This window comes from Xenopus laevis, chromosome 2L, assembly GCF_017654675.1.
Source record: "Xenopus laevis strain J_2021 chromosome 2L, Xenopus_laevis_v10.1, whole genome shotgun sequence".
NCBI lineage: Eukaryota > Metazoa > Chordata > Amphibia > Anura > Pipidae > Xenopus > Xenopus laevis.
The window spans coordinates 168,873,930-168,894,589 of NC_054373.1; positions in this window are offsets into that span (position 1 = coordinate 168,873,930).

Here is a 20,660-nt window from a genome sequence, read left to right on the forward strand (position 1 = left end):
ATAATAAAAAATTTTTTTTAAAATTTTCCACTAAAAATTCGGTTTTAATACTAAAAAAAAAACCTCAAATTTTCTGAGTTTTTGGCATTCAGACTTTAATAAATAACCCTCGAAGTCTACTAGAAAATCATGTAAACATTAAATAAACCCAATAGGCTGGTTTTGCTTCCAACTAGTATGGCTGCTAACTAATGTTTCAGAAGCCGCTGCCCAGATACATGGTCTCATTTATTTGTTAATAGTACATGTATGGGACCTGGGGTTTGCCAGATAATGGATCTTTCTGTAATTTGGATCTTCATATCTTAAGTCTACTAGAAAATCATATAAACATTAAGCTGGTTTTGCTTCCATTAAGGATTAATTATATCTTAATTTGGAAAAAGTATAAGGTACTGTTTTATTATTACAGAGAAAATGGAAATTATTTTTTAAAAATGTGGATAAAATGGAGTCTATGGCAGATGGTCTTTCCATAATTTTGAGGTTTCTGGATAACGGGCTTCTGGATAACGGATCCCATTCCTGTATTTATATGCTGCCAGTATATTTTCTAACAACAAAAATCTGTTATAGATTTCATACAAATATTGTCCAATTTAGGAGATAAAGATGACACTAGTCATTGGAGATTATGATCATGCTTTCTGGAATTTCAGGATAGGTAATATTCTTTATGTAAATGCCTTTATAGGACTTCCATTCACTGGTTTAATCCCTGTTAGCATGCAGTCACCATGTTAAACATGAGAATGAATGAACTATAATTTTTATATTTGTTTGCATTGAAACATTTCATTCATTGTGTGAAGCTAATGGGGCCCTGCTAGATGAGAAGCATTGGAGGTGGAACCTTGACTAGACTAGACAAGAGGCAACACTTGGGTTTGGGCATGTGTTACTCTCATTCTGGGAGTAGGGTGAGGGACCTTACAGGAAATTAAGCAACTCTGGAATTTTACAGGCAGGGGAAACATCCTACCCACCCTCCTCATTTGTAGATTCTTTTTTTTTTCTTTTTTTGTAAAGCTCAGAGCAGGAATGCTTTCCAGAAGCAGAGGGTTGTCCTACACCAAAGATTCTGATTAGACTTTAGCAGCCAAATCTTCAATGTACAAACAAAATATATTTCTGTCAGTCCGATTATTTCTTGACCCATGCATCTAGATCCAACTAGTAGGGTACTGACCTTGTACCTTAAAATGTAGCCCTAAGGCACAAAATTGCCGATGTTGAGCAAAAGAATCCTCAGACATGAAGCTCCAGGTGCTTTTTCTTCAGTTGCTTACTTGATGTAGCTGCAGAAGGTCACAGGCATGTCATGGATTATTGCTTAAAACACTGATTATGAGAAATAGAAAAGCAGAGGTATGGGATCTGTTATCTGGAAACCCGTTACGCAAAAGCTCCAAATCACAGGAAGGACATCTCCCATAAAGTCCATTTTAATCAAATAATTCACATTTTCATTTTCTCAGTAGTAATAAAACAGTAGCTTGTACTTGATCCCAACTAAAATATAATAGCGCAGAATAATCCGATTGGGTTTTTTGTTAATATTAAGCAGAAAATGTGAAAAAGTTGACCAAAAGCCATAGTGGCAGTTTTCACCAAAACAACATCCCTGTCATAACGTATTTGTCCTTTCCATCTGTTGAACTAGTATGGCTGCAAACTAATGTTTCAGAAGCCGTTGCCCAGATTCATGGGCTTGTTTATTTGTTAATAGTACAGGTTTATTTGTTAATAGTACAGGTACTGGGGTTTTCCAGATAACGGATCTTTCCGTAATTTGGACCTTCATATCTTAAGTCTACTAGAAAATCATATAAATATTAAATGAACCCAATAGGCTGGTTCTGCTTCCAATAAGGATTAATTATATCTTAGTTGGGATCAAGTACAAGCTACTGTTTTATTATTACAGAGAAAAAGGAAATCATTTTTAAATATGTGGATTATTTGGAAAAAATGGAGTCTATGGGAGACGGCCTTTTCGTAATTCAGAACTAATTCAGACCTACCTGTACAAGAAGAAAAAAAATAGCAAATATGATATATTAAAAAAAAATATTGTTGTACTCTCCCCTGCTGTAATAACTCACCCTGGTGGTCCATCGTTGGGGACGCCCGCCACGTTCTTCCTCTTCCTCCGCCATTGCTGTTACATAGGGCACACGTGCCGGCGTCTCGTTTCCTTTATTGACGCGGACGAGCAATGGCGCGAAAACACCAGGGTATAAAAGGGGAATTCAGTCTGGTGCAAACTGCCCATGATAGGATTTGTTTCCTGGTGCTGTTAGCTGTTGCGATTCTGTTTGAACCTAATTCTGATTACCTGTTTTTGACCCCTGCCTGGCTTTTGATGATTCTACATTCTGTATCCTGACCCCTTGCCTGATTACTGACTTTGATTCTGCTTAAACCACTGATTGACTACCTGGTTTGACCCTTGCCTGCCTGACTATGATTATTTCTCTGCCTGCCCCGACCCGGCCTGATCTGACTACTCTATTGCCTAACGCCTTGTACCTTGACCTTCTGCCCAAAGACTTTACTACAGCTGTGCCCCTCTGCCTGTCTAGAACCCCTCACCTTGCACCTCTCGTTTTAAGACCTGGCGGCATCCAAGTAGCTGAGGGCTCCTCCCGAGGCCAAAGGCGGCTGCTACAGGCAAAAGCACTAACCGAGACCAGGGTGCTTGGCATCGGTTCTAGATTTAGGGTGCCAACTGTTACACCTGCACAATTCTGTTTACAAGAGTAAAAAAAGCTGGAGAAAATGCCTGGGTGCACACTATAACTATATAGCTATATATATATATATATATATATATATATATATATATATATATATATATATATATATATATATATATATATATATATATATATACACACAAACAATAATAACTAGATGCATCTCACAAATAAATCAAAATGATATACATATCTATATAAAGTTCTTCCAGTATGTTTCCACTAGGTGGCATGTGGTGTGCAGAAATGTGAATGTCTGTCCCTTGTACTCTCGTCATAGCTGTGTAATTTAAACATAATAACAAAAATAATAACAAAAATAGATAAAGAAAAATTGTTAATTCAGCAAAATACTTTTTTTTTTTACACAAAACATACTTATTTACTACTAACAATAAGGAGCTCGACTTTTATTTGGCTCGAATTTGAAGAAAAAATAGTTTCTCCCGCAGATAGAGATTTTAATCATCTACATATGTTAAAGAGGGGTGGCTCCCCTCTACGTTAACCAATAGGGGCAGATTTATCAAGGGTCGAAGTAAATTAGAGGGAATTTTCGAAGTAAAAAAATTCAAATTCAAAGTAATTGTTTTGGATACTTCGACCATCGAATAGGATACTTCGACTTCGAATTCGATTCAAAGTAAAATCGTTCGAACATTCGACCATTCGATAATCAAAGTACTGTCTCTTTAAAAAAACTTTGACAATACTTCGCCAAATTAAACCTGCCGAAGTGCTATGTTAGCCTATGGGGACCTTCTAGAGCATTTTTGGAAGTCGAAGGAAAATCGTTCGTTCGATCGATGAAATCCTTTGAATCGTTCGATATGAAGGATTTAATAGTCCGATTGAGCGATTTTTATTTGACCGCAGGATACCCAAATTCGATGAAAAAAACTTCGACTTCGATATTCGATTTGGACCCCAGCAAGCAGACTGATGAAATTGCAATAAAGATTAGGCTGCTCCAAACTCTGCGTGTTCTCATTAGTGCAGCTCCAGTTGGTATTCCGGGTGCTCTGCTACCAGCGTTCCCACTGTAGTTAGATCTTGGTGTGAAGGTTATAGAGCAGGTGAAGAGTCCTCTGAGAGGAGGTGACACCCTGCCCCCCCTGAATTTAAGAGAGGCATTCTGGATTTTAGAACTTGATACCAGGATACCAAAAGGTTAAATACGAGACATGACCTCATGTACTTATATTGATACAGGGAATCGGAGATTGATTAGAATTACCCTAAAACATTTATTATTAACATTAATATAATAGTCTTGTAGCTAGGTTATTTCACAATATTCAATCTATATTTACACATATATTAATATCAACACATTTTATGATCCAGTTTTTTTACTATTTATTTAACATATTGGTCCTATGCCTATTCCAGCAAAATTTCCAATTTACTCAGGTTGTTTATAGGCACTTTACTCAGCTTACTGTAACAATAGCTCCCTTTGGGGCGTATTGTGGTTACTTTAATCGGCATCATTTGGTTTTAAAAGGATTAATAAAGAGTGTTTTATATCTAGGTATTCATATATGTTAATTTAATATAAGATACACTGGGAAGATAATATGTTTTTAGATATTATATTTCCATGTAATTCCTGGCATGGCCTATTTAAAGGAGAAGGAAAGCTACGGAGGCATTTTATTGCCAATAGATTAGCTGCAATAGTACAAGCTAGAATGCTATATTTATTCTGTAGAATGTTTTACCATACCTGAGTAAAAAGCTCTAGAAACTCTCTGTTTGTTTAGGATAGGAGCTGCAGTATTAACGTGGTGTGACATCACTTCCTGCCTGAGTCTCTCCCTGCTCTGGGCTCAGATTACAGTAGAAAAGGGAGGGGTGGGGGAAGAGGAGCAAACTGAGCATGCTCTTGCCCAGGGCAATGAGGTTTAAGCTGAAGGCAGGAAGTCTGATACAGAAGCCCATGTATACACAATAGAAGGAAAGAAATGCTGTGTTTCTTTTGACAGAGGACTCAGAGCAGCATTACTTTGGGGGTTTACTGGTATATTTAGATGGAACTTTCTGATAAGGCTTACTTAGTTTTAACCTTTCCTTCTCCTTTAAGGTTAAGTGATACGAAGGAATCTGTAAGCCTGTGATTAAGGGATTTGCTCCCTAAACGCGTCAGACAATGTTGGTTTGCGACCCGTTACAATAAACCACCATTCTTTTTAATCCGGATTCTTGAGCATGATGAAATTGCAAACTGTAAAGCTGCTGAATAAAAAGCTAAATAACTCAAAAACCAATAATAAAAAATGAAAACCAATTACAAATTGTCTCAGAATATCACTCCCTACAGAATAAAAGTTAACTCCAAGGTGAAGAACTCTATTAAGGCACAGTAGCATTTTTTTTTAAATAAAATTGTTCTATCTATACAGTACAGGTCTAAGGGAACCTCGCGCAGCTTAAGAATTTTATGGGGTGTATCTGTGACCAACTGAGGCAAAACAGCCAAAAGTAGTAAATATATGAGAAGTGAAAAACTGTACTTGTGATTTCACATTGGGGGATCAGGCGGAGAAAAAACAATGAATGTACAGTAGCTGCTCTAAGAGGCAGATTTATTAAGGGCTCATTTACCAGTGGCGGAGGAAAAGGGGGAACTTTGGAATACTGTACATGAATCGTACCCTAGTGCAACTTTGTAGTTAGAGTTCTTGTACTTGTGTCTGGGGTAATGGTAAATGTGTCCCACCTCTAATACACAGCAAAAGACTCTCCTTTTGCTTGGATTAAAATTCTAATTTTTTAAATGTATGTTAATGTATTAAAGGAGAAGGAAAGGTCTTTTAACTTGGGTGTGCCAAAGTTAGGCACTCGCATGTACTTATGTGAAACCCCCGGGCCGGTGCACTTATTAGGAGAAAACTGGGGATTCTTCCACTGAACACCATGGAGCGATGGTCTTCTGACTTCTTTTGACTTGAAATTTTCCGGGGCAGACGCATGCACAGTAAACTAAATAGCCAAGTTCTTAATTAAAGTTCGGCTTTTCGCGCTACTGCGCATGTGCAGCCGTGAGAAAAAAGAAGCCAGAAGATCGCTCCATGGTGCTCACTGGAAGAATCCCGGGCCTGTCAAGTTTTCTCCTGATAGGAGCACCAGCCCAGGGTTTCAGGTACGTACATGCGACCACTTGGGGGTGCCTAACTTCTGGCACCCCCAAATTAAAAGACCTTTCCTTCTCCTTTAATTATGCTTTAAATGTATCATGTTTGTATCACTCAACTGCCCAACACACATCATGTAAGTGATAATAGAGTGCCGGCATTTTATTTCTGCTATCAGATCTTCCTCCTTCAATCTGATTCTGATGTTGGGGTATATATTTCTCGGCTATTGCTAGAACTGTAGCAGGATGACAGTTGGATGACTGCTATGAACCAATTATCATAAAGCTGCCAACTTCTTCATAACAGAACGTAAATCTGGTTATTATTGTACTGAGACTACTGTACTTCATCATATAGTTGTTCACTTAAATTATTATAGAGGATTCTTTGAAATTGTACCTACTCCCACTGGGTTTTTTCCTTTAATGCAGAGCCTTCTGGATAACAGGTTCATGGATAATGGATCCTACACCTATATTTGCTGAGCCTTGAACACAGGACATGTTGAGATTCCACTAAGCAGATGTTTGTGGAAAATAAGACTCATGCAGTTACAGGATTAGCATCATGTGAAACAGATGGCTTCCCAAAACATTCATCACCTTTGTAGAATTCAAAAAAATCTAAACACTGCATGTCCTTGTATGTATGGTTATACACTCATACTATGGATGTTTTGTTTACGCAACCATAATCATGACTGAAAACCTCTTTTCTAACTTTTTTCCTTTAATATCTGTCAATTACTAGCTGATATTATTGTCCCAGCCTTTATCGACAGTGTGTATTTTCTGAAGATGCTGAAGGTACTTAAGATCTGCACAATGAGACATGAGATTCCCATCAACTGTCAACTTCTTTGAAGTTGTGCCTACTCCCCTTGGGTTCTTTCTGTATTCTCCTTGGAAACTTCCTTTGATACATCTTGTTCATTCTATTGTATTCCATTCTGGATTGATTCTGATCATTCTCACTTTTTCTTCTTATTTAAAATCATTTTTATTATGCTTTGAATGTGAAACTGTCAACTTTTTATAGGGTTCAGAGGCTGGACAAAGTATACGGTGGAAAGAAAAAAAATATCCTAAGACAAGCCATCTAGAATGCTCGGGACCTGTGGGGTTTTCTAGATAAGGGGTCTTCCTGATCACCATAATTTGTCTGCTAAAACATTATTTAGACATTAAGGGGGTTATTTACCAAAGGTCGAATTTCAAAGTTATGTGAATTTTTTTTGACTCGAATAAATTCGAATGTACTCACAACTCAAATGGGAGGGTATTTATAAAAAAAACTTCAGTGTCTAATATTCGATTGAATATGAACAACCTGAAAATTCGAATTCAATTCAATTCGAGTTTTTCTGAAAAAAAACCCTCTAATGTCAGAAAGGCAATTAACATCTTCAAAAGGGTCAACGGACCTGCCATTGACTTGTAAATGAACTCGGCAGGTTTTAGGTAGTGAATAGTTGAATTTGAACTATTTCCAGGGTTGAGATGTGATAAATCTCACATTCGAATTTGAGTTGCTGGTTTTAAATTCAAAATTTGTGAATTTTGACCAAAAATAATTAAAAACTTCGAATTTGCCATTTGAATCTTAGTAAATCTGCCCATTAGAGTTTTGTATTACTCTAATGAACTCAAATGAACTCACAACTCGAATGGTTTCTAATTTAAAAAAAACTAGAATCTGCGCGTTCAGGGTTAACAACCCGAAAACTCAAATTGATAGAGTTTTTGGTGGGAAAAACTTGAATCGCTCAAACTGATCAAGTTTTTGGGTAAAACCCTCTGAAAAAAAAAATTCATGAAGGCTATTAACATCTTCACATGGTTCAAGGGACCTGCCATTGACTCCTATGTGACCTTGACAGGTTTTAGATGGAGTATTTTTGAATTTGAGCTATTTCCAGGGTTGGGGTATAATAAATCTCCAAAAATTTAGTTTTTTTCCCCAAAAATGGGAATTTTGTCAACTCAATGCTTAATAAATAATCCCCTAAATAAACCCAATTGGATTAATTGCCTCCTATAAGGATTAATTATATCTTAATTGGAAACAAGTACAAGGTCCAGTTTTTATTATTACAGAAAAAAAGTAAATGACTTTTAAAAATGTTAACTATTTGATTAAAATGGAGTCTATGGGAGATGGCCTTCCTGTAATGCAGAACTTTCTGGATAACAGGTTTATGGATAATGGATCCTACACCTATATATGCTGATTGTTAAACACAGGACATTTGAGATTCCACTAAGCAGATGTTTGTGCAAAATAAGACTCATGCAGTTACAGGATTAGCATCACGTGAAACAGATGGATTCCCAAAACATTCAACTACTTTGTAGAATTCAACAAATCAAAACACTGCATGTCTTTGTACATATGTTTATACACTCATACTATGGATGTTTTAGTTACACAACCATAATCATGACTAAAAACCTCATTTCTAACTTTTTTTCCTTTACTATCTGTCACTTACTGGCTGATATTATTGTCCCGCGCTTTATCGGCAGTGTGTATTTTTTTGAAGATGCTGAAGGTACTTAAGATCTGCACGTTGAGGCACGACTAAGCTGACGTTTGCAGAAATAACCCATTGCGTACATGAGATTCCCATCAACTGTCAATTTTTTTGAAGTTGTGCCTACTCCCACTGGTTTCTTTCTGTATTCTCCTTGGAAACTTCCTTTGATACATCTTGTTCATTCAGTTGTAATTGTAATCTGGATTGAAGCTGATCAATCTCACTTTTTATTCATATTTAGAATCATTTTTATTATGCTTTGAACATGTACTTCTTATCGAGTGCACTTGTTTAGTAATGTTATCTTTTCTTTACAAAAATAAACCCAAAAAACAAAAACTTTCTGATCACCATACTTTGTCTGCTAAAAAATCATTTAGAGATTAAGGGGGTTATTTCTCAAAGGTCGAAATTCTAGGGGCAGATTTATCAAATGTGGAATTTCGAAGTTATGAGAATTTTTTAAAACTCTAATAAATTCAAATGTACTCACAACTCGAATGGGAGGTTATTTATGAAAAAACTCGAACTCTAATATTCGATCAAATACAAATGACCCGAAAATTCGAATTGAATTCCAATCGAGCTTTCCTCCCAAAAAAACTTGAATGTCAGGAAGGCAATTAACATCTTCAAATGGTTCAACGGACCTCTGCCATTGACTACTACATGAATTCGGCAGGTTTTAGGTGGTGAATAGTCGGATTTAAACTGTTACCATGGTCGAGGTGTGATAAATCTCACATTCAAATTCTAATTCGAGTTGGTGGAATTAAATTAGAATTTGTGAATTTTGACCAAAAAAAATTCAAAAATTCGAATTTACCAATCAAACCTTAATAAATCGGCCTCTTAAAGTTTTGTATAACTCAAATGAACTCACAACTAGAATAGTTTCTAATTTTAAAGAAATGGAAAAAATGGAAAAAACTTGAATCAGTGAGTTTGGGTTTAACAACCCGAAAACCCAAATTGATTGAGTTTTCGGGGGGAAAAACTTGAATCTCTTGAAGACTCCTGCATGACCTTGACAGGTTTTAGATTGTGTATTTTCATATTCAAGCTATTTGCAGGGTCCGGGTTATAATAAATCTCCAAAAATTCAATTGTTTTAAACCCGAAAATATGAATTTTGAGCAAAAAAATAAACTAAAATTTTCGTGGAAAACACAACTTAATCCTTAATAAATAACCTCCTAAATAAACCAAATAGGATGGATTTGCCTCCAGTTAGGAATAATTATATCTTAGTTGGGATCAAGTACACGCTACTGTTTTATTATTACACAGAAAAAGGAAATCATTTTTTAAAATTTGGATTAAATTGAAGTCTATGGGAGATGGCCTTCCTATAATGCAGAGCTTTCTGGATAACAGGTTTATGGATAATGGATCCTACATCTATATTTGCTGAGCCTTGTAAACAGGATGTACTTCTTATCGAGTGCACTTGTTTAGTAATGTTATCTTTTCTTTACAAAAATAAACCCAAAAAACAAAAACTTTCTGATCACCATACTTTGTCTGCTAAAAAATCATTTAGAGATTAAGGGGGTTATTTCTCAAAGGTCCAATTCTAGAGGCAGATTTATCAAAGGTGGAATTTCGAAGTTATGTGAATTTTTTAAAACTCTAATAAATTCAAATGTACTCACAACTCGAATGGGAGGTTATTTATGAAAAAAATCAAACTCTAATATTCGATCAAATACAAACGACCTGAAAATTCTAATTAAATTCCAATCGAGTTTTCCTCCCAAAAAAACTTGGATGTCACGAAGGCAATTAACATCTTGAAATGGTTCAACGAACCTCTGCCATTGACTTGTACATGAATTCGGCAGGTTTTAGGTGGTGAATTGTCGGATTTAAACTGTTTCCATGGTCGAGGTGTGATAAGTCTCATATTCAAATTCTAATTCGAGTTGGTGGAATTAAATTTGAATTTGTGAGTTTTGACCAAAAAAATAATTAAAAAATTTGAATCTACCTCGAACCTTAGTAAATCTGCCCCTTAAAGTTTTGTAGAACTCGCATGAACTCAAATGAACTCACAAATTGAATGGTTTCTAATTTTAAAAAAATGGGAAAAATTTAAAAAACTTGAATCAGCGAGTTTGGGTTTAACAACCAACCAACCCGTTTTTGGGGGGAAAAACTTGAATCTCTTGAAGACTCCTGCATGACCTTGACAGGTTTTAGATGGTGTATTTTTGGATTCAAGCTATTTGCAGGGTCAGGGTATAATAAATCTCAAAAAATGTAGTTTTTTTAAACCTGAAATTGGGAATTTTGACCAAAAAAAATAAACTTGAATTTTCATGAAAAAACACAACTCAATTCTTAATAATTAACCGTCTAAATAAACCAAATAGGATTGATTTGCCTCCAGTAAGGACTAATTATATCTTAGTTGGGCTCAAGTACAAGCTACTGTTTTATTATTACAGAGAAAAAAGGAAATACTTTTAAACATTTGATATAAATTGAAGTCTATGGGAGATGGCCTTCCTGTAATGCAGAGTTTTCTGGATAACAGGTTTATGGATAATGGATCCTACACCTACATTTGCTGACCCTTCTACACAGGACGTGTTGAGATTCCACTAAGCAGATGTTTGTGGAAAATAAGACTCATGCAGTTACAGGATTAGCAGCATGTGAAACAGATGGCTTCCCAAAACATTCATCACCTTTGTAGAATTCAAAAAAATCAAAACACTGCGGGGCAAATTCACCAAGGGTCGAATATCGAGGGTTAATTAACCCTCGATATTCGACTGGGAATTAAAATCCTTCGACTTCGAATATCGAAGTCAAAGGATTTTAGCGCAAATAGTTTGATCGAACGATTGAAGGAATAATCCTTCGATCGAACAATTAAATCCTTCGAATCGAACGATTCAAAGCATTTTAATCCAACGATCGAAGGATTATCCTTCAACCAAAAAAACTTAGGCAAGCCTATGGGGACCTTCCCCATAGGCTAACATTGGGTTTGGTAGGTTTTAGATGGCGAACTAGGGGGTTGAAGTTTTTTCTTAAAGAGACAGTACTTCGACTATCAAATGGTCGAATAGTCTAACGATTTTTACTTCGAATCCTTCGATTTGAAGTCGTAGTCGAAGGTCGAAGTAGCCCATTCGATGGTCGAAGTAGCCCAAAAAACACTTCGAAATTCAAAGTTTTTTTACTTCGAATCCTTCACTCGGGCTTGGTGAATTGGCCCCTGCATGTCCCTGTACATATGGTTATACACTCATACTATGGATGTTTTGTTTACACAACCATAATCATGACTGAAAACCTGATTTGTAACTTTTTTCCTATACTATCTGTCAGTTACTGGCTGATATTATTGTCCCACGCTTTATCTGAAGATGCTGAAGGTAATTAAGATCTGCACGTTGAGACACGATTCAGCCGACGTTTGCAGAACTAACCCATTGCGTACATGAGATTCCCATCAATTGACACAAAAGGTTCTCCAAAACATTTTTTTTTAAATTTTCTGAGAATGCAGAGCAATTGTGAACCTTTAGCAATGACTGAAAACATCAATATTTGTTTTTAATCCCGTTTATTGACTAAAGGGAAAGTCAACCCAAAAATAAAAATGTGCCTAATGAAAGAAAACAGAATTCTAAGCAACTACATTTATTAAACATTTTCAGTGCTTTAAAAGTTATTTGTAAAAAAAAAATTGCTATTGAAAGCAGCATTTGCTTAACTCCTGGTTGTTACTTTTTCAACAATGTTGCAAAAGTCCCCAGAAAAGACAGGTTTGTTAATCAGGTGCCTTGTCTTACATTGTTTCAACAGTCTGAGAAACCAGGTCAAAGAATAGAAAGGGACAGACAAACACTGCTTTCAAAAGCAATAAATATATAAGTAACCGTAGAAAATATGCAATGAATGTATATTGTAAAGTTGCTTAGAATTATGTTTTCTTTTATTAGGCACATTTTTATTTTGGGGTTGACTTGCCCTTTAAATGAAAAACAGCTGCTTTTATATGTTTGATGCTAATTCCTGCTACTGCTCAGGAAGTCCCATTTTTGTTACCTATGCCCTGTAGGTGGGTTTCCCCAATTGGCTCCTGACAGGGATCAGTTCAGATTATATAATGGGAGGGAGCACATCTGCACATGGCTTTTTTCTTTGGTCTTCACCTACCACCAGGTTTTGTGTTGGAAAACTCTAGGGAAGGTACATATCTCCCAGAATGCTCTATGAGACCTAGTATATGAGAAGAATAATAGAGACTGGGTGCAATCAGCATTTAATATGATGAATGTAGGTGGGGGGAGTGATGTCACCAACTGGGGGAGGGATGTTTTCTGGGAAAGGAAGCAAGATATGTTGCATGGAAAAACTTTGCTGTGAAGACCAAGACCTATGTGGTCAGTCTGCCAGTGGAACTGGCTGTTCTGGTTAATGAACAAGATCTGTAAGTTACTGTTACTTGTGTTATACAGTGTTACAAGTTACTCCATTGCGAATAAAATAGACATATTTCTGTTTAAAGTTACCTGGATGTTGCTGCCTTTCAACTTACATAGTTACACAGTTAAATTGGGTTGAAAAAAGACATCAAGTTCAACCCCTCCAAATGAAAACCCAGCATCCATACATACACCCATCCCTACTTTTAATTAAATTCTATATACTTTGAGAAGTAATTGCTATGGATTCCCACAGTGTGGATGTGCTTGGAGCCTGGAGTGTGAGGCTCCAGCATAAAGTTGTTGGTTAAGTCAAGGCTGCTTAGAAAGAGCCATATTGGGCTCCACCAAAGGGGCAAATTCACTAAGATGCGAAGTTGCGCCAGGCGCAACTTCGCCGCACTTTGCCAGGCGTAGTTTCGCCAGCGCTTCGCAAATTCACTAAAATCCGAAGTTGCGCACAGGGGTAGCATAAGGTTGCAGAGTTGCGCTAGCGTTGTTTCGCTATATAAAGCGAAGTTGCGCTAGCGAAGGCTAATTTGCATACGGCGCGAAATTCAAATTTCAATGGAGGAATACGTATCTGCACTACAAATGCCTAGAAAACCTTCAAATCTGCAAATAAAAATTTTATTTTGCCCTACACATGTGCCCACTGTCTAGGTAAGTTGCCATGAGTCAGGAAATGTAGGGGGGAGGAAGGGGAGCCCCAAAAATTTTTCGATCTTTTTCAGCCTATCACCCATCATGTAGAAAACACGCCAGCATTTTTTGGGACTTAGAAAAAATGTTGACTTTTTTTGAAACAATCCCTATCTACTCTATTGCGCTTCGCCAGGTCTGAGGTGGCGAAGGAAGTCTAGCGTAAAAGGTAGCGTTCACTACACTGCGCAAGTTAGTGAATTTGCGTAGTTTCGTCGCTAGCGAAGATTCGCCTGGCGTAAGGTTGCGAAGTAACACTAGTGAAACTACGCCAGCGTTCGTTAGTGAATTTGCGCCAAAGAGTAGCAGCAGTGTGGTGTTATACCACATTAACTGGAAAGGGTCTCAGGCAGGTGTAATCCCTGATAGGATACTTCAAAGTATTAAAGTGTTTAAAGTTGCAGTCCAGCCTCCTTAAAGGGGAATTCAACCTCCACCAATTAAAACTCTTACCCCCTACCCTCCATAGTCCTCCCTGCTCCCCCTGCACAGGTGTTAACACCTTTAAATGTCCCTAAACCTGTAATTACCTCTCGTTGCAGTCAGCGCAACGGAGCTCACAGGCGTCATCTTCCATCCCCTCGGTAATCTTTAGGTCTTCTTCAGGTGCTTTCATCACTTTCGGCACATGTGCAGTTATCACAGATCGGAAGACTGCTCCAACTGCTCATACGCTGATATGACGCTTACATACTGAAGAGAAGAAGATGGAACCCGTGAGCTCCATTCGACCAGATAAATTTGAGGTTTAATAAATGGGCAAAATACAAAAAGGCTGGCACAATCCGGACCACACTCCACAAGTTGATGCAGTAAAAAAGTATTTATTAAGCAAAAAACATCACAGCAAAGTAGGGATGCACTGAATCCACTATTTTGGATTTGGCCGAACCCCCGAATCCTTTGTGAAAGATTTGGCCAAATACCGAACCGAATCCTAATTTGTATATACTAATTAGGGGTGGGAAGGGGAAAACATGTATTACTTCCTTGTTTTGTGACAAAAAGTCACGTGATTTCCCTCCCCTCTCCTAATTTGCATATGCAAATTAGGATTCGGATTCGGTTCAGCTGGGCAGAAGGATTCGGCCCAATCCGAATCCAGCTGAAAAAGGCAGAATCCTGGCCGAATCCCGAACCGAATCCTGGATTCGGTGCATCCCTACAGCAAAGGGCCTTCTGCGTTTCGTGCCTTGGGGCACTAAATCAATGGGCCCCTTAATGTTTAAATTATTTTTAGTACACTTAAGGTATGGAGATTCAACTAACAGAAAGATCTGTTATCCAGAAAACCCCAGGTCCCAAGCATTCCGGATAACAGGTCTCATACCTGTACCATCATTAGTACAGTATTTCTGTAAAATACAAGTTAATTCCATATTATTCAGGTCAACCTGGAGAATGTGTGGACCCATAGTTCTGTAAAAAAGGCTTCAAATGGTTTGTTTTGTTGTGATCTATACATTTGTGGTGGTAGTGCCAAAATATATTCATTCTTAGTGTAGTGATGTAGTCTGCGCCTGTTGTCTGTCACATGCAGATATTAGCAATATAAACATTTACTTATATCTATTCCAGGAACGGATGCCTTAGGCTAAACAACACAATTGATAATTTGCCTTCATTGAAAAAAACTGTCCTATGTGTTTTGATCCTGAACCTCATTGGATATTGTTTGCACAGACCGGTTAAACACAAGAGCAAATAGATTACCAACAGTCTCTTAGTCACTCAGCCATGCTACTGTCATAAATTAAGGGAGACGTGATCAGAAGCTCATGAATACCCTTGTTTAGAAGTAGGGTAGAAAAATATTAAATATATCCGGCCACGTTCTCCTCCGTTCTCATGCTCCATATGTTGATATGCCCCCAGTTATTGATATAACTAAAGCATTTATTCTGTTAGTTTAACTTCCTGTATAAACATAATCTGTCAGCGCAGGCTATTTCATAATCTCAACTGCTTATTCATATAATACAGCTAATTATAGCTTCCTAAACAGCCCTTTTATAAACATTGTTGTAATGCTCCCACTTGTATTATGTGGACTCATCCACTGTTCAGCATCTGGGGGTTTATTTACTAAAACTGGAATTAATCTAAATTCATTTCTTAAAACAAAGTCGACCAAACTCCCTTCCACAAACTGAACTCATTTATCAATCATTTTTATCGGAAAAGTTGGAGTGAAAAAGCGCTTTACTGTATGATTGATGCTCCTAAAACTCGTTTTTATTGAATTGTCGCTGGGAAAACCTGATATCGGATTATCGGACGAAAACCCAGACTTTATATTGAGATGGAGTATTTTTAGATTCGGATTTTTAACAGCTTTGGGGTATAATAAATCTATAAAAATTCTAGTTTTTATTTTTCCACGAAAAATTCAAGTTTTCCCCAGAAAAAACTCGACCAGAAAAAAATCAAAGTTTAATAAATGGGCCTCATTATTTTGTAAAAGAGTGGCGCTAGATGCAATCAAAGATGGAGGCCATGCGGATCAGATAGGAATAGATTTTAGTTTAGAAGAGGGCATGCACAAAATGAAGTTTCTCTGTACAGGTTATCAAGAATGCTCCGGACCTGGGGTTTTCCGGATAAGGATTTTTTCCATAATTTGGATCTCCATAACTTGTCTACTTAAAAATAATTAAAATGTTAATCAAACCCAATACATTAAAGGAACAGTAACACCAAAAAATGAAAGTGTTTTAAATTATTGAAAATATCATGTGCTGTTGCCCTGCACTGGTAAAAGTGATCTGTTTGCTTCAGAAACACTATGTCAGACTTACCGAACCGGGGGGAACCACGGATGGGAGGAAGACTACCCTTACAGCTCCTCTACTGAAACACCCTCCTATGGGAACAGAGGGAGATCAGTGAAGGTGTAGTATGGGAGCCTGGAATTCCTGGCAGGGAGCGCTGGTCAGCGAAGAAGTAGGTCTGGAGTCTGTGAAGATATGGAAGGTGCAGGTTAGTTGCTGAGCAGTGAAGAGTAGAAAGGACGTCACAGGTACTGGAGCGGCAATCACCTTCGCGTCTACTGCAGGTTACAAATGGCCGGGTAGTCGGCAGGTAGACAGTCGGCACAACAGACACAATAACCGCTTCACTGAACTTGTAGGTTGAACAGATAGCGCACGTGGGTAAATGATCACAGGACAAGGCTCCCAAGATGAAGACTGAGCGTAGTCGAGCAGGATATACTGGTCAGCAGGGGTGATACTTGTTCCGTTGATAGACACGGGTCAAAGGCAGAAGCATAAACGGTAGCAGGCAGAAGTTCGGCAACAGATAACAGGTACAGGCAAGGTTCCAAGGGTTAATGCGGCTGCAAGGTCAGAAGGCAAGCAGATGTCGGCAACAAGAGTTCAAAATATCAGGCAGAGTCCAAGGGGTTAATACAGAAGCGTAGTCAAGACAAGCAAGTTTGGCAACAGGAATTCAAGTATAGCAAGCAGGGTTCCAAGGGTTAAGCAGAAGCGTAGTCAAACAGGCAAATCAGGGTCAAAACCAATAGTTCAGTAGTAAAAGAGAAACTTACTCACAACAACTAGGTAAAACGATGTCCGAGCACTTGGAGAAACTCTCCACTGGAAGAAATACCATCGCCTGCGTCAATACGCTGCGCCCAGCCATTCCCCTGCGCCGGCGTCTGAGCTGTGACGTCACTGGAACGCAGCGCTGGAACGCATCGCGCCGACGAGCCGTGTCTGCTACCCCGGTAAGTACCTGACACACTACTATAGTTCATATAAACAAGCTGTTGTGTAGCAATGGTGGAAATTGAAAAACGGCTACATGGCACAGGTTAAATAGTGGATAACAGATAACACCATTAGACAGACAGAGCTTATCTGATACCTACTGTGTAATCTGAGCCTTTTCTCCTATGAATGGCTGCCCCCATTGCTACACAGCAGCTTATTTATATAAACAATAGTAGTGTTTCTTAAGCAAACACAGCAGTTTTATCAGTGCAGGGCAACACTGCATTAAATTTTCATTACTTTAAAACACTTATTTTTTGATGTTACTGTTCCTTTAATTATATCTGAGTTGAGATGAAGTACAGGAAACAAGTCTATGGGAGATGACCTTCCAGTAATTCAGAGCTTTCTTGATAACAGGTTTCTGGATAATGGATGTGTCATCTAGAGCCAATTGCTTCAACATTCCATGATTAGACATTCCTGCATAAGTAATATTTACTGTGCCTTTTATGAGAATTCCCAGTGGACATTCACATCAAATAAACAGGTAAAGAATTGTACAGTATGACCTGCTGAAAGTAATAAGATGATAGTGACATTATTATGTACCGGTTAACATGAACCCCTATACAGGATATATTCAAGCATATTGCTTAATGACTATAATCATTTAATAATCATCAATGTTTATTATTTGCTTTGTGATGTACATTCTGTTCCTGCTAAACCAGTTCTGCAACTCTTTCCCTTCCAGGTTTACGTCAACTGATTTTATATCGCCTATATGATATATCTACTGCTGTATTTACTTAGCCGAGGTATCCTTTGTCTTTCTGGACAAGTTCTAGTAGATCAAGTACCAACCCTCCTGGCATTAAAGCACTGCCCCTATAACTGTAAGTAAGAGGGACAGTGGCAGGTTTAGCAAGAACGGGAAAAGTACTGGATCATAACCAACCCTTCAGTGAATCTTGGAAGATTCATCTAAAAGTTCCAGTTCTTTGTAATGCTTTGTCTGCTTTACTATTTAGCTTCCTTTCTTCTCTCTCTATCCTACTACAGATGGCTTTCCCATAATTCGGAGTGATCTGGATAACAGGTTTCCAGATAACATAAATGTAACTTCATTTCCTCTTCCCTTCAACATCCATGTATCTCTCAAGTTCATCCAGTAATTCATCCAGATCACAGTATACAGAGTTTAGTAGTCCACTCATCTGGACTTGCTGAGTAATCTGAAAACTCGTACACTAGTCATTCAAGCAGCTTCTTCAGTTCACCTGAATGTTTGGGAATTCCCTTACATCTTAAACCCTTAAAGGGATACTGTCATGGGAAAAAAAATTTTTTTCAAAATGAATCAGTTAATAGTGCTGTTCCAGCAGAATTCTGCGCTGAAATCCATTTCTCAAAAGACCAAACAGATTTTTTTATATTCAATTTTGAAATCTGACATGGGGCTAGACATTTTGTCAATTTCCCAGCTGCCCCTGGTCATGTGACTTGTGCCTGCACTTTAGGAGAGAAATGCTTTCTGGCAGGCTGCTGTTTTTCCTTCTCAATGTAACTGAATGTGCCTCAGTGGGACCTGGATTTTACTAGTGAGTGTTGTTCTTAGATCTACCAGGCAGCTGTTATCTTGTGTTAGGGAGCTGCTATCTGGTTACCTTCCCATTGTTCTTTTGTTTGGCTTCTGGGGGGGAAAAGGGAGGGGGTGATATGCAGTATGCAGTACAGCAGTAAAGAGTGATTGAAGTCAGATTTCAAAATTGAATGTAAAAAAAATCTGTTTGCTCTTTTGAGAAATGGATTTCAGTGCAGAACTCTGCTGGAGCAGCACTATTAACAGATTCATTTTGAAAACAAAAATTCTCCCATGACAGTATCCCTTAAGTAATTCAATTACCAAAATCCAATAACAATGGGAGTTACTCAGGCAGCTGACTGTGTGAATGTTAGATCACTATGATCAAATAAAAGTCCATACAATACATTGAGTCAGGTGTTAATTGTTGATGTTACATGACTGAGAGTATTAATTGTTGTGACATTGCTGAAGTAAGGAAGCCATGAACTATACCTGAACATAGGGGGTGGGGGAGCAGATAATACAATGCCATTCTAACATCTTTAGGTTTTGGGGGATTATACAACCACACCTGTGCCTCTGTCTGTTGATGTTCCTCAAGGCTGAGTATTACTTTACTTTGTTTACTTGTTTTCTTACTCTACACCACCTCTACATCTCTTGGAAAACAGATTTAGTTATTTGAATAACAATGTCGGCTCCAGAACTCTCTCCTTCTGTTCTATAACTAATAATACTAATAATAGCTAATAACACTGTATCTTTAAAATGATTCTGTCATGATTTTTATGGTATAGTTGTCATTACTAATTTACACTTTGTAAATTGCACGGAATGTATTCAACTATTTAATGTTTTATTCTTGAACCAATAATTTTTTTTAGTTGTAATATTGGAGTGTAGGCATTTCAGGCCTTTTTGCCTTGTCATGTGCTTTCAGAAAGAGACCGAACTTCACAACGAAACTACTTTCAGATAGCCTATTGTTTCTCCTACTCAATGTAGCTGAAGTTGTTGCAATTTGAGTTAGTCAGACTTTTTACTACTGATATTTACCAATAGGTGGGACATGGGAGCATTGTAGCAATGCAGGTGTCAGAGAGCAGTTATTTTGCCATTGAACTGCTGAGGTGAAAGGGAGGGTGGTGATATCACTCCAACTTGCAGTGCAGCAGTAAAAAGTGACTGAAGTTTATCAGAGCACAAGTCACATGACTGAAGGCACCTGGGAAACTAACATGTCTAGTCAGATGTCAAAATCGCATACGATATGCTCTTTTGAAAAACAGATTACCAATGAAGGATTCTGCTGGAGCCTTGCATGGTTTGCTGGTGATGACCAGAAATGTTATGTTATGTCTCTTGGGGAGCCAGTGCCAATTACGGTGCCAATTACCAAATACATGGAGGATCCATTTTCTTTGCCAGTCCTTACATTTTACTGTTTCTATGCCACTGGGGGCCATCTATAAACCAGACAAGTACTCTGGGGCAGATTTACTAAAGGGCAAAGTGGCTAAAGCTAGTGAAAATTCGCTAGTGTTAACGGCCACAGGGACATTGCCGATTTACTAATAGGTGCAGGCGCCAATTTGCTAGCGAAAGAGATTGGCATTCAGCAGGCGACTTTTCGCGTCCAAAACACGCTGGCATCTGATTGCCTGCAAAAGACCTAACAAACTTTTTTTAGGTAACCGGTTTTCCCCATAAATTTGCAAACTTATGGAACATTACATTTACAGTGGGCTCATGTGTAGGGCATTAGGATAAC